At 46.6% G+C, this 11,010-nt stretch overlaps 1 non-coding gene across 1 annotated transcript; it reads left to right on the top strand.

Annotated features, from left to right (window-relative positions):
• Nucleotides 1-5,938: 5,938 nt before the first annotated feature.
• TRNAA-AGC (transfer RNA alanine (anticodon AGC)) lies at nt 5,939-6,010 on the top strand. Its single transcript has one exon. It is a non-coding gene; the product is annotated as a tRNA-Ala (tRNA).
• The last annotated feature ends 5,000 nt before the right edge of the window (nt 6,011-11,010 follow it).

Genomic DNA, 11,010 nt, shown 5'->3' with positions numbered 1-11,010 from the left:
ATGGAGGTCTTTAGGGTCCCCTGGGTTCTGCTCTGCTGTCAGAGAAACTTGGCTCTAAGAATTCCTGTAAGAGAGCTACCTAAAAGCAAAATTAAAGGGAAACAGGATGTACACATTTCCAAACTTCTGAAACATCTCGCAAAACCACTTTGAGCAGGGTTGTGCTGACTGACTTCCTCTTCCAACGTGCCATGTGAGAGGAGCGGACACCTAAGTCCTAAGGGGACAGGCATTCTGGTGACGCTTAGTGGCAGAGCCACTTTCCTCCCACAGAACACTTGCTGATCTAGTCACCAAAGCTCCTGCTTATGTCCCGTCTTATCTCCAAACACCCAGGCCTGGTTAACAGTTCAGAAGTGCATGGATTTTGACAGATGACCTCCAAGTGCTATCTCCCAGGCAAATGAGTCCTGTTGTTGCTATGGACCTTTCTCTGTCTTGGTCTTCGGGAGCCTTGGAGTCTGTCTGAATGAGCTGTTATCTCCAAAGCACTGACATGACGTTTGCTGGAGGCTGGCTCTGTCAAACTTAGCGTTACCAAAGGAGAAAGCAGAAGATGGTCGGGGAGGAGGTGACAAATTGAGAATTTGGGATTAACAGGTACACAGTAGTATATATAAAATAAATAAACAACAAGGACCTATTGTATAGCACAGGAAACTATATTCAATATCTTGTAATAACCTATAAAGGAAAATAATCTGAAAAGGATATGTATAACATATAAGCATATAATATATATATGGCTTAATCACTCCGCTATATACCTGAAACATTGTAAATCAACTGTATTTCAATAAAAAAAACAAAGACACTCTTTCCAAAGAAGGTCACATTTGCAGGTTAGGATGTGAGCACATCTTTTGCAAGGGGAGGGCAAGGCATAATCCAACCCACTACAGAATTTTATGAATAATTATACCAGGACAAAAGACGTAACACCGAGACTGTCCCCAGCAAAGTAGGACGTATGGTCACCCAGACTGAAAACCCTGGATTTAACCTTATATAGAGGGACTGCTCTTTTCTTCCGTAACATGGGGCAGAAGCACCCTCCTTATACCATGCTTCCCTGTACTAGGCCAGAGTCTGGTACACCTGGCCTTCCAGTCCTGAGGACTCCTCTTATAGAGTTGAACCTCAGTCATTGACTCTGCATGCTACTGAGAGGCAAGGAGGGAAAGAACTGTGGTCCCTTTTGCGCCTCTCACCAAAAGCTTCCCATGCTCTTACAACAAGCCCGCCATGTGCTTCAGGAATCTGTGTGCTTCCTGACCTGTGCGAGAGGTGTTCCCTTGATTCTCCATAGAAAATGGATGTGGATGGATCCAGTCCTCCTGAGGTTTACTTCTCTTCCCAGAACTCAAGGGAGGGGTAGGACTGGGGCAGGGCTGGGAAATAAGTCCATTTGAAGGTAGAACAGGGCGTACAGTTTTCAGAGGGAAAACAGAGAGAGGTTCTAAGGTTTTTTTTTCTTATTTAATTTATTTTTTAGTTGAAGGATATGTGCTTTACAGAATTTTGTTGTTTTCTGCCAAGCCTCAACAGGAATCAGTCATAGGAATACATATATCCCCTCCCTTTTGAACCTCCCTTCCATCTCCCGCCCCATCCCAGCCCTCTAGGTTGATACAGAGCCCCTGTTTGAGTTTCCTGAGACATACAGCAAATTCCCATTGGCTATCTATTTTGTATTACCAGAGAAAGGCTCTAGGGTTGGTCTTCCGTAGGAGACAAGGGAGGCCTGGGTGGACAGCTGGCCTAGGAGACCTGGGAGGAAGGGGACAGGGTAGAGGACTGGAGTGAACTCTGGGCATTTGGGGGTAGGGGCTGCAAAAGGGGGCCTAGTAAATTCCAGAGGCGCACTTCTCTCTGTCGCCTCGATGCTGGTTGTGTGGCCCCTTGCATGGCATTGCGGGACTTCTGGTACACTCTTACCTCTGCGGTATCCGGCTTTAAGAAAGACTCCTTCTTACAATGTTCTATGATTCTGTGAGGGTGAGAATAGAGGGATTCCTCTTCTCAGCCATAGGGAGGGTCAGAAGACACATGCTGGACAGTCAGAGCATCTCATAGCATTCGGCATGCTTATTAGCTCAGGGGCTGGCATGTGACAGGCAGGGCCAACCAGAGCCCACTTTTTCAGGACCTGAGAATGGACGCTGGTGAAGGAGTACTTTCTCCGTCTATGTACTGTGAGGGTTGGGTGGGAGGTGCCTTCTGCACATCCTCTTGCTGTGTCATGGAAAGAACGTGTCTGAAGCCAAAGCCAAGTGGAGGCCTGTAGTGTCTAGAGGTGACTGGGGAAAGTCAAGGACCTTCTTTGAACTCCTGGGCCCAGCTGCACAAAGTCCTGGTTGTGGGCTTTCTAGGGAGGCAAGCCTCTAAGTTTGCTCTGAGTAGTGCGCCTTTTTAGAAGAATAAGATCACCACAAAATCTTTGGCAGAGCTCTCCTGGAGAGGTAGGGTGGACTCCAGGTTGTTGGCTAAACCAGAGGCCTGAGGGTAAGAAGAGGGCACCAAGGAGTGCCACCGCTGGGTGGTGTGGTGGGGACAGAGAGCAGAGGAGGGCTCTGAGGAACTGGAGGAGGAGAGGCTTGTTACCTACGATTTCATTTCATACTCACTCATCCCTACTCCTTTCCCAACAGAACAGCAAAGCTGCAGCGAGGGAAGGCCAAGGCCAGCCTGTAAGCAAGCAGCAGATTTGGGGTCCACACTCACCCCTCCCGAGTCCATTTCCTGATAATGAGGCAGTGATTGCTGAGCTCTCACTGTCTGCCCCTCTCCAGCTGCCCTCTGAGTTATCCTGCTGCGCTGACCTCATTGCCACGAGAGCAGGGCTCCAGCCTCAGTGCCCACCTCAGCGCTAATGAGCACCCTAATTTGATTGGCTCCAAATGAATGTGACGCAAAATTAAAAGATGCCAGAAGACACTGCCATGAATCGAATGAGTTGGCTTCAATTTATTATGTTTTGAATTCAATTAGATTTTTCCTCCAATCCTCTCTGAATAGTCATCCCGCTGATGGCTATAGAGTAATACCTGGAAGGGGCTATTATCCCTGAATTCCAGCCTCAGCCATTCAGCTTGGGTTCAGGTGACAGGGCTGGACAGAAGACCTCAGCCTGGGCACGGGAAGGTCAACAAAGTTCGAGACCAGCTGGCAAGCCTCCTGCCAGCGAGCCTGCATATTTCCTGTTGGGGAAGGGATTTAAAGCAATGTACCTGATTAAAATGGCTTTAAATTATTTTTAGTGCATAAACACTTCAAGAGGCTACACTGCAGGCGGTGGTGGAGTCGTGGACTTTGTTGTGTGACAGACAGCAAGGGACGCGGTGACCTGAGGTCTGGGCTCAGCCTGGCCACAAACTCCCTATGGGACCAAGGTAAATCTCCAACCTCTCCTAGCCTTGATTTCCCCAGTTTCAAACCGTGAGAGCTGGACTCCAAAGAAAATCCAGACAGCCCTAGATTCTGTGCTGCCCACTTGCCCACGCCTCCCCCTGGTCTTCCTTTCTGCTGTGATTGTCTGGCCAGTTTGCCCTGGGAACCTGACCTCTTCAGGCTGCCTCTCCAGGGTTTTCCTGATTCCATAGATTGGATTCAGCCAGTTGGAGGCTCTGCCTGGAGGGTCAAATGTTAAGAAGGGAGGGGTCAGGGTGCCATCTCTATACTCACAGACAACTTCATCCTGTCAAGATTCCACTCCTGTCGATAGCCCCTTCTTGATGTCTCCAGCTTTTTCTAATGGTGAAACCATTTCTTCTTGGCCTGTTTAGCCCTGTGGGTGGTAACAGCATCTGAGAGTTACTGTCTTCCTTCTCCTCAACATCCCTTGTCTGTTCTCTGCACCCTGCTCACACTTCCGAGTGGAATATTGTCATCAAAGTCTCATTAATTGAACCATCTGGGATGAATTCCATTTCCTGCCATGACTGAATAATCCAGATGCTAATTTTGCTTTTTGATTGAGGCTCCCTAAGGAGGGTCCCCCAAGAAAAGGGACTGCAGCTGGGACAAAGAAAAGTGGCTGCTGGGTTTGGAGACTGGCATGAAGCCAGGGAGGTCTGGGAGCTTCCAAGCAGAGCACGGGAGAGGGCATCCCCAGAGGTGCTGTGGATCTTCAGGTGGAGAACCCTGAAGGGAGTGGGAGGCAGAGAATGCAGGGGACTCTGAAGTGGGAGCTGGGCAGCGGCTCTCTCAGTCCTTGGAGAGCAGATGATGCACAGATGGGGCAAGGAAAGAGAAAAAGCCTTCCCACTCCTGCTTCATCCTTTACCCAGCTGGATGTGGAGAATGAGAATGCTCTGACTGAAGGCAAAGCGTGTGTGTCCTCGGAGAGCCTTGAGAGGGAGGGAGCGCTGCTTGGAGGATTTGTTTGCTTTGGAATAGGGCTCCCAGGAGTCTGGTAAAAGGACTTGGAGTGAGCCGTGGAGGAAGAGCCAGGAGAGGAGCTCCAGAGCAGGATGGAGGGAGAGAGCGGGGGTTGGCGAGAGCCACGGGCTTGCTCCGGGATAGTGACTGGAGATTACAGAAGTGGGGTCAGCTAGGGTTGTTTATGACTCCCAGTTTACATCTCCCAGCTTTGGTGTGAGTAAATGACCTGGAGCCTGGAGGAGAGTGGGGAACTCCCCTCTGAATGTCTGGTCTGTGACCCTACGTAGGTGAGCTGGGACTTGGAGAAGAGCTGGAGGTCAGCGTCAGGCCGGGGTTGCAAAGTATCAGCAGCCTTAGGGCCACAGCCTGGCTGCTTCAGGATCAGCTAGCAGTGCAGGCTGGGCTCTGCCACAGCGGCTCCCACATCCTGGTCCTGGAGCTGCCTGGGCTCGTAGGGGCTGCTCAGTGACCACTGACTTGGCTGGAGAAGGAGCAGCTACCAGCGAGGAATGGGGTCCCTGTCAGTTCAGGTGATTCAGATGGCCTGGAAAGTCCGGGACTGATAAAAGAAAAGGAATTCTGATGACCTCAGGGACCTTCTCAAACTTGGACTCCTGGGGGGCTTTAATCTCTAAGTCAATAGAAAATTCGCGTCTGAATAAGCCAGGCCTGGATTCTGGGCAGCCAGAAATGGATATCTATGCCAAGAGTCTAAGAATCATGTCAGGCCCTGAGAAAGCAAAGGTGAATGGGATGCTGGCTAGCTGCTCTCAGCAGCTTCCAGTCAGCCATCAGGGCCAGAGTTGGCAGGAGCAGAGGGGTGAATATGTTGTGGTCAGTGTTCTGGACAGACACCAGATGCAGATGAGCCGTATGTCTGTGAAACAGATCAAGGGCAGAGGGGCAGGTCTTCTTGTGAAAACTAAGGTATCTCCTATGGAAAGAGGGCTGACAAGAGGTCCATCCATTCATCCCTTCATCTATTTGTAATTGCTTTTTCTGTTGTTCAAGTTGATGAGTTTGTTTGTTTTTTAAACCTTGGGACATCTATCTTTTATTGAAACTTAGTAGGTCAAACTCTTAGAGGTTCAGCCTAGCAGATTAAAAAAAAACAAGCAGTTTACTTCTTAAAAAGCGTAACTTAAATGCTAATAAAGATGATTTAAACCATCTTCTTCATCTGTATTTGACCCTAAAGTTTCATTTCAAATGGAGTCACAACGCTAGGTATTGATCATCACTCCTTTTCAAAGCTTAGGGCATTCATACAAATATTTAAAGATTTTTCATGATCACCATATATCTTGTTATCAAGGTAATGCATACAAATAGGAACAAGTCAAACAGGACAGAAGAGTTTATGATGAAAGGAGACAGTTGCCAGCCTCACTGTTCCCCAGCTCTGGCCTCATTCTTGAGAAGCAAACTTCTTTTAAACATTTCCATTTTTAGTTCTTCTGGTATACCACCGTAACTCTAAATAGCATGCATATGTACTCTTACTCCTTAATCCATTATTTGTAGAAAATTTATTGACTCCCTACAAAGGAAAGTAGGGGGTGTAGCTCAGTGGTAGAGCACGTGGTTAGCATGCACGAGGCCCCGGGTTCAATCCCCGGCACCTCCAGTTAGGACTTGGCTTCTTGTGTAGCAGTTCTTCAGGGGCTCAGACGGTAACGCGTCTGCATACAATGCAGAAGACCTGGGTTCGATCCCTGGGTTGGGAAGGTCCTCTGGAGAAGGAAATGGCAATCCACTCCAGTACTCTTGCCTGGAAAATCCCATGGATGGAGGAGCGTGGTAGGCTAAAGTCCATGGGGTCGCAAAGAGTCGGACACGACTGAGCGACTTCACTCACTCATTACAATGGAAAAAAAAGAAATTGCTTCATGAATATGCCTCTCTGTCCTCCCTCAATTTCCCCAAGTTGTATGGTTTCCCCCTAATGGGTTTTAGTTCTTCCGTTATTTAGCTGTACTGTGTAATTATACCTTGAACCTGCATTTCATCAGCCTCACTCAGGGTAATGGACTGTGGCAGCCAGTTTTGGTCTCTTCCCATGCTTCCCACCCCTCTTTCTTTGGGGAAGGAATCTTTCTCTCCTGAGGCTGTGCTGGGAAGTGCTTCTGGCTGGCCAATCAATGCGCTCCATCTCCTTGGCCACTGGGCATGTTCCCCAACCCAGGTCATTAAAGCGTCCTCCCCAGGCCTTTTACTTCTCTCTTTTTCTCTGGGATTGCCTCTAGCAGGGAAATGGAACATTTCCTCTTGTAATGTCCTTCTAGGCCACCATGTGGAGAGATATTGCTTGAGAAAAACAATCCAGAGGCTGACGGTGGTGAGAGGGGGAACTAACGAGACAGCCTGAGTTCTAATGATGGGAGAGATGGCTGGATCTAGCTCATCGGCAGCCTAGTTCACCTCTTGACCTAAGCCCGAACATTTCATCGTTAGCCTAAGCCCACTGTATTAGCAAATTCTGATTCAGTTCAGTTCATTTCAATTCAGTCACTCAGTTGTGTCTGACTCTTTGCAACCCCATGGACTGCAGCATGCCAGGCTTCCCTGTCCATCACCAACTCCTGTAGCTTACTCAAACTCATGTCCATCAAGTCGGTGATGCCATCCAACCATCTCAACTTCTGTCCTCTCCTTCTCCACGCTGCTTCTATCTTTCCCAGTATTAGGGTCTTTTCCAATGAGTCAGTTCTTCGCACCAGGTGGCCGAAGTATTATGTTTCAGCTTCAGCATCAGTACTTCCAATGATAACCCAGGACTGATTTCCTTTAGGATGGACTGGTTGGATCTCCTTGCAGTCCAAGGGACTCTCAAGAGTCTTCTCCAACTCCACAGTCAAAAGCATCAATTCTTTGGTGCTCAGCTTTCTTTATAGTCCAACTCTCACATCCATACATGACTACTGGAAAAACCATAGCTTTGACTAGACCAAACTTTGTTGGCAAAGTAATATCTCTGCTTTTTAATATGCTGTCTAGGTTGGTCATAACTTTTCTTTCAAGGAGCAAGCATCTTTTAATCTCATTGCTGCAATCACCATCTGCAGTGATTTTGGAGCCCAAAAAAATAAAGTCAGCCACTGTTTCCATTGTTTCCCCATCTATTTGCCAAGAAGTGATGGGACCAGATGCCATGATCTTAATTTTCTGAATGTTGAGTTTTAAGTCAACTTTTTCACTCTCCTTTTTTACTTTCATCAAGAAGGTTTTTAGTTCTTTGCTTTCTGTCGTAACGGTGGTGTCATCTGCATATCTGAGGTTATTGATATTTCTCCTGGCAATCTTGATTCCAGCTTGTGCTTCATCCAGCCCAGCATTTTGCATGATGCACTCTGCATAGAAGTTAAATAAGCAGGGTGACAATATATAGCCTTGACATACTCCTTTCCTGATTTGGAACCAGTCTGCTGTTCCATGTCCAGTTCTAACTGTTGCTTCCTGACCTGCATAAAGGTTTCTCAAGAGGCAGGTCAGGTGGTCTGGTATTCCCATCTCTTTCAGAATTTTCCACAGTTGGTTGTTATCCACACGGTCAAACGCTTTGGCATAGTCAGTAAAGCAGAAGTAGACATTTTTCTGGAACTTTCTTGCTTTTTCAATGATCCAACAGATGTTGGCAATTTGATCTCTGGTTCCTCTGCCTTTTCTAAATCCAGCTGAAACATCTGGAAGTTCATGGTTCACGTACTGTTGAAGCCTGGCTTGGAGAATTTTGAGCGTTACTTTCCTAGTGTGTGGCATGAATGCAATTGTGTGGTAGTTTGAGCATTCTTGGCATTGCCTTTCTTTGGGATTGGAATGAAAACTGACCTTTTCCAGTCCTGTGGTCACTGCTGAGATTTCCAAATTTGCTGGCATATTGAGTGCAGCACTTTCACAGCATCATCTTTCAGGATTTGAAACAGCTCCACTGGAATTCCATCACCTCCACTAGCTTTGTTCGTAGTGATGCTTCCTAAGGCCTGCTTGACCTTGCATTCCAGGATGTCTGGTTCTAGGTGAGTTATCACACCATTGTGGTTATCTGGGTCATGAAGATCTTTTGTGTATAGTTCTTCTGTGTATTCTTGCCACTTCTTAATATCTTCTGCTTCTGTTAGGTGCATATCATTTCTGTTCTTATTGTGCCCATCTTTGCATGAAATCTTCCCTTGGTATCTCTAATTTTCTTGAAGAGATCTCTAGTCTTTCCCATTTTATTGTTTTCCTCTCTTTCTTTGCATTGATCTCTGAGGGAAGCTTTCTTATCTCTCCTTGCTATTCTCTGGAACTCTGCATTCAGATGGATATATCTTTCCTTTTCTCCTTTGCTTCTCTCCTTTTCTCAGCTATTTATAAGGCCTCCTGGGACAACCATTTTGCCTTTTCACATTTCTTTTTCTTGGGGATGGTCTTGATCACTGCCTCCTGTACAATGTCACGAACCTCTGTCCATAGTTCTTTAGGCACTCTGTCTATCAGATCTAATCCCTTGAACCATGAACCTTGCCGTGTAGGGCCAGTCAAGATGGACGGGTCATGGTGGAGAGTTCTGAGAAAATGTGGTCCACTGGAGAAGGGAATGGCCAACCATTTCAGTATTCTTGCCTTGAGAACCCCATGAATGTATGAAAAAGCAAAAAGATAGGACACTGAAAGAGGAACTCCCCAGGTTGGTAGGTGCCCAAAATGCTACTGGAGATCAGAGGAGAAATAGCTCAAGAAAGAATGAAGAGATGGAGCCAAAGCAGAAACAACACCCAGTTGTGGATGTGACTGGTGATGGAAATAAAGTCCAATGCTGTAAAGAGCAATACTGCATAGGCACCTGGAATACTAGGTCCATGAATCAAGGCAAATTGGAAGTGGTCAAACAGGAGATGGCAAGAGTGACCGTCGGCATTCTAGGAATCAGTGAACTAAAATGGGCTGGAATGGGTGAATTTAACTCAGATGACCATTATATCTACTACTGTGGGCAAGAATCCCTTAGAAGAAATGGAGTAGCCATCATAGTCAACAAAAGAGTCCGAAATGCAGTAGTTGGATGCAATCTCAAAAACGACAGAATGATCTCTGTTCATTTCCAAGACAAACCATTCAATATCACAGTAATCCAAGTCTATGCCCTGACCAGTAATGCTGAAGAAGCTGAAGTTGAATGGTTCTATGAAGACCTAGAAGACCTTCTAGAACTAACACCCAAAAAAGATCCCTTTTCATCATAGGGGACTGGAATGCAGAAGTATGAAGTCAAGACATACCTGGAGTAACAGGCAAATTTGGCCTTGGAGCACAGAATGAAGCAGGGCAAAGGCTAATAGAGTTTTGCCAAGAGAAAGCACTGGTCATAGCAAACACCCTCTTCCAACAACACAAAAGAAGACTCTACACATGGACATCACCAGATGGTCAATACTGAAATCAGATTGATTATATTCTTTGCAGCCAAAGATGGAGAAGCTCTATGCAGTCAGCGAAAACAAGACTGGGAGCTGACTGTAGCTCAGATCATGAACTCCTTAGTGCCAAATTCAGACTTAAATTGAGGAAAGTAGAATTTCTGATTAATATAGAGCTAGTCATGGCATAGGGCTCCCCTGGAGGCTCAATGGTAAAGAATCAGCCTGCAATGCAGGAGGTGGAGGTTCTACCCCCAGGTTGGGAAGATCTCCTGGAAAAGGGAATGGCAACCTACTCCAGCCTTCTTGCCTGCGAAATCCCATGGACAAAGGAGCTTGGCAGGCTGCAGTCCCTGGGGTCACAAGAGTCAGACACGACTCAGCAGCTAAACCACCACCAGCAATCATGGCATATTGAACGCCCCATGGCATATAAGATGAGAATTACCAACTATGCTTTCTGTATTATTTTCCTACCACTGCTGTGGCAAATTATCACAACTTTAGTGGCTTAAAACATTACACATTTTATAGTTCTCAGGACAGATGTCTGAAATTGGTCTCACTGGTCTAAAGTGTCTGCAAGATGATGTCCGTTCTGCAGGCTCTACTGGGAAACTGGTTTTTTCTTTCTTTCTTTCTTTCTTTTTTTTTTTTGCCAATTCCAACTTCTAGAGACTGTCTGCCTTCTTTGACTTTGTACCTCCTCTCCACCTCCATCACTAGAAAGACTGGGTTGAGTCCTCACATGACATCACTGTGACTTCCTCTGCTGCCTCCAGCCTCCCCATTTAAGGACTGGTGGGATTACACTGGGGATCCAGCATGCTGTTTTTCTGAGTTCCCTTTGCCACTGTGATCTTTCTGACACTGCTTCTGACGCTCAATGTGTGGTATTTTTTCCAGCACTAATCAATTCTCCAGTCTCCAAAAACAACACCAAATCTCTGGTTCTCTGACACATCTCAGTGTCCTACGATTAACTTCAGTTCTGACTCTCACTACCCAAAGTTAGCAGACCCCAGTTTTAAGGGTTCAGTCCCTCAGACTGACCTCGGTTCAGATGCCAATCACATGTACTGTGTCTCCCGATGACCCGCACTTCTGTCCAGCTGCTACAAATTTGGAGGTGTGCGAAGTTCCCGACTATAATTTTGGATTTGTGTGTCTCCTTCAGCTGCATCAGTTTTTGCTTCATGTATTTTGAGCCTCTGCTGTTTGATGTGCA

The sequence above is a fragment of the Capricornis sumatraensis genome, chromosome 10 (genome assembly GCF_032405125.1).
Source record: "Capricornis sumatraensis isolate serow.1 chromosome 10, serow.2, whole genome shotgun sequence".
NCBI lineage: Eukaryota > Metazoa > Chordata > Mammalia > Artiodactyla > Bovidae > Capricornis > Capricornis sumatraensis.
The sequence above is the reverse complement of the archived record's forward strand: the minus strand, read 5'-3'. Positions and strand labels throughout refer to the sequence as shown.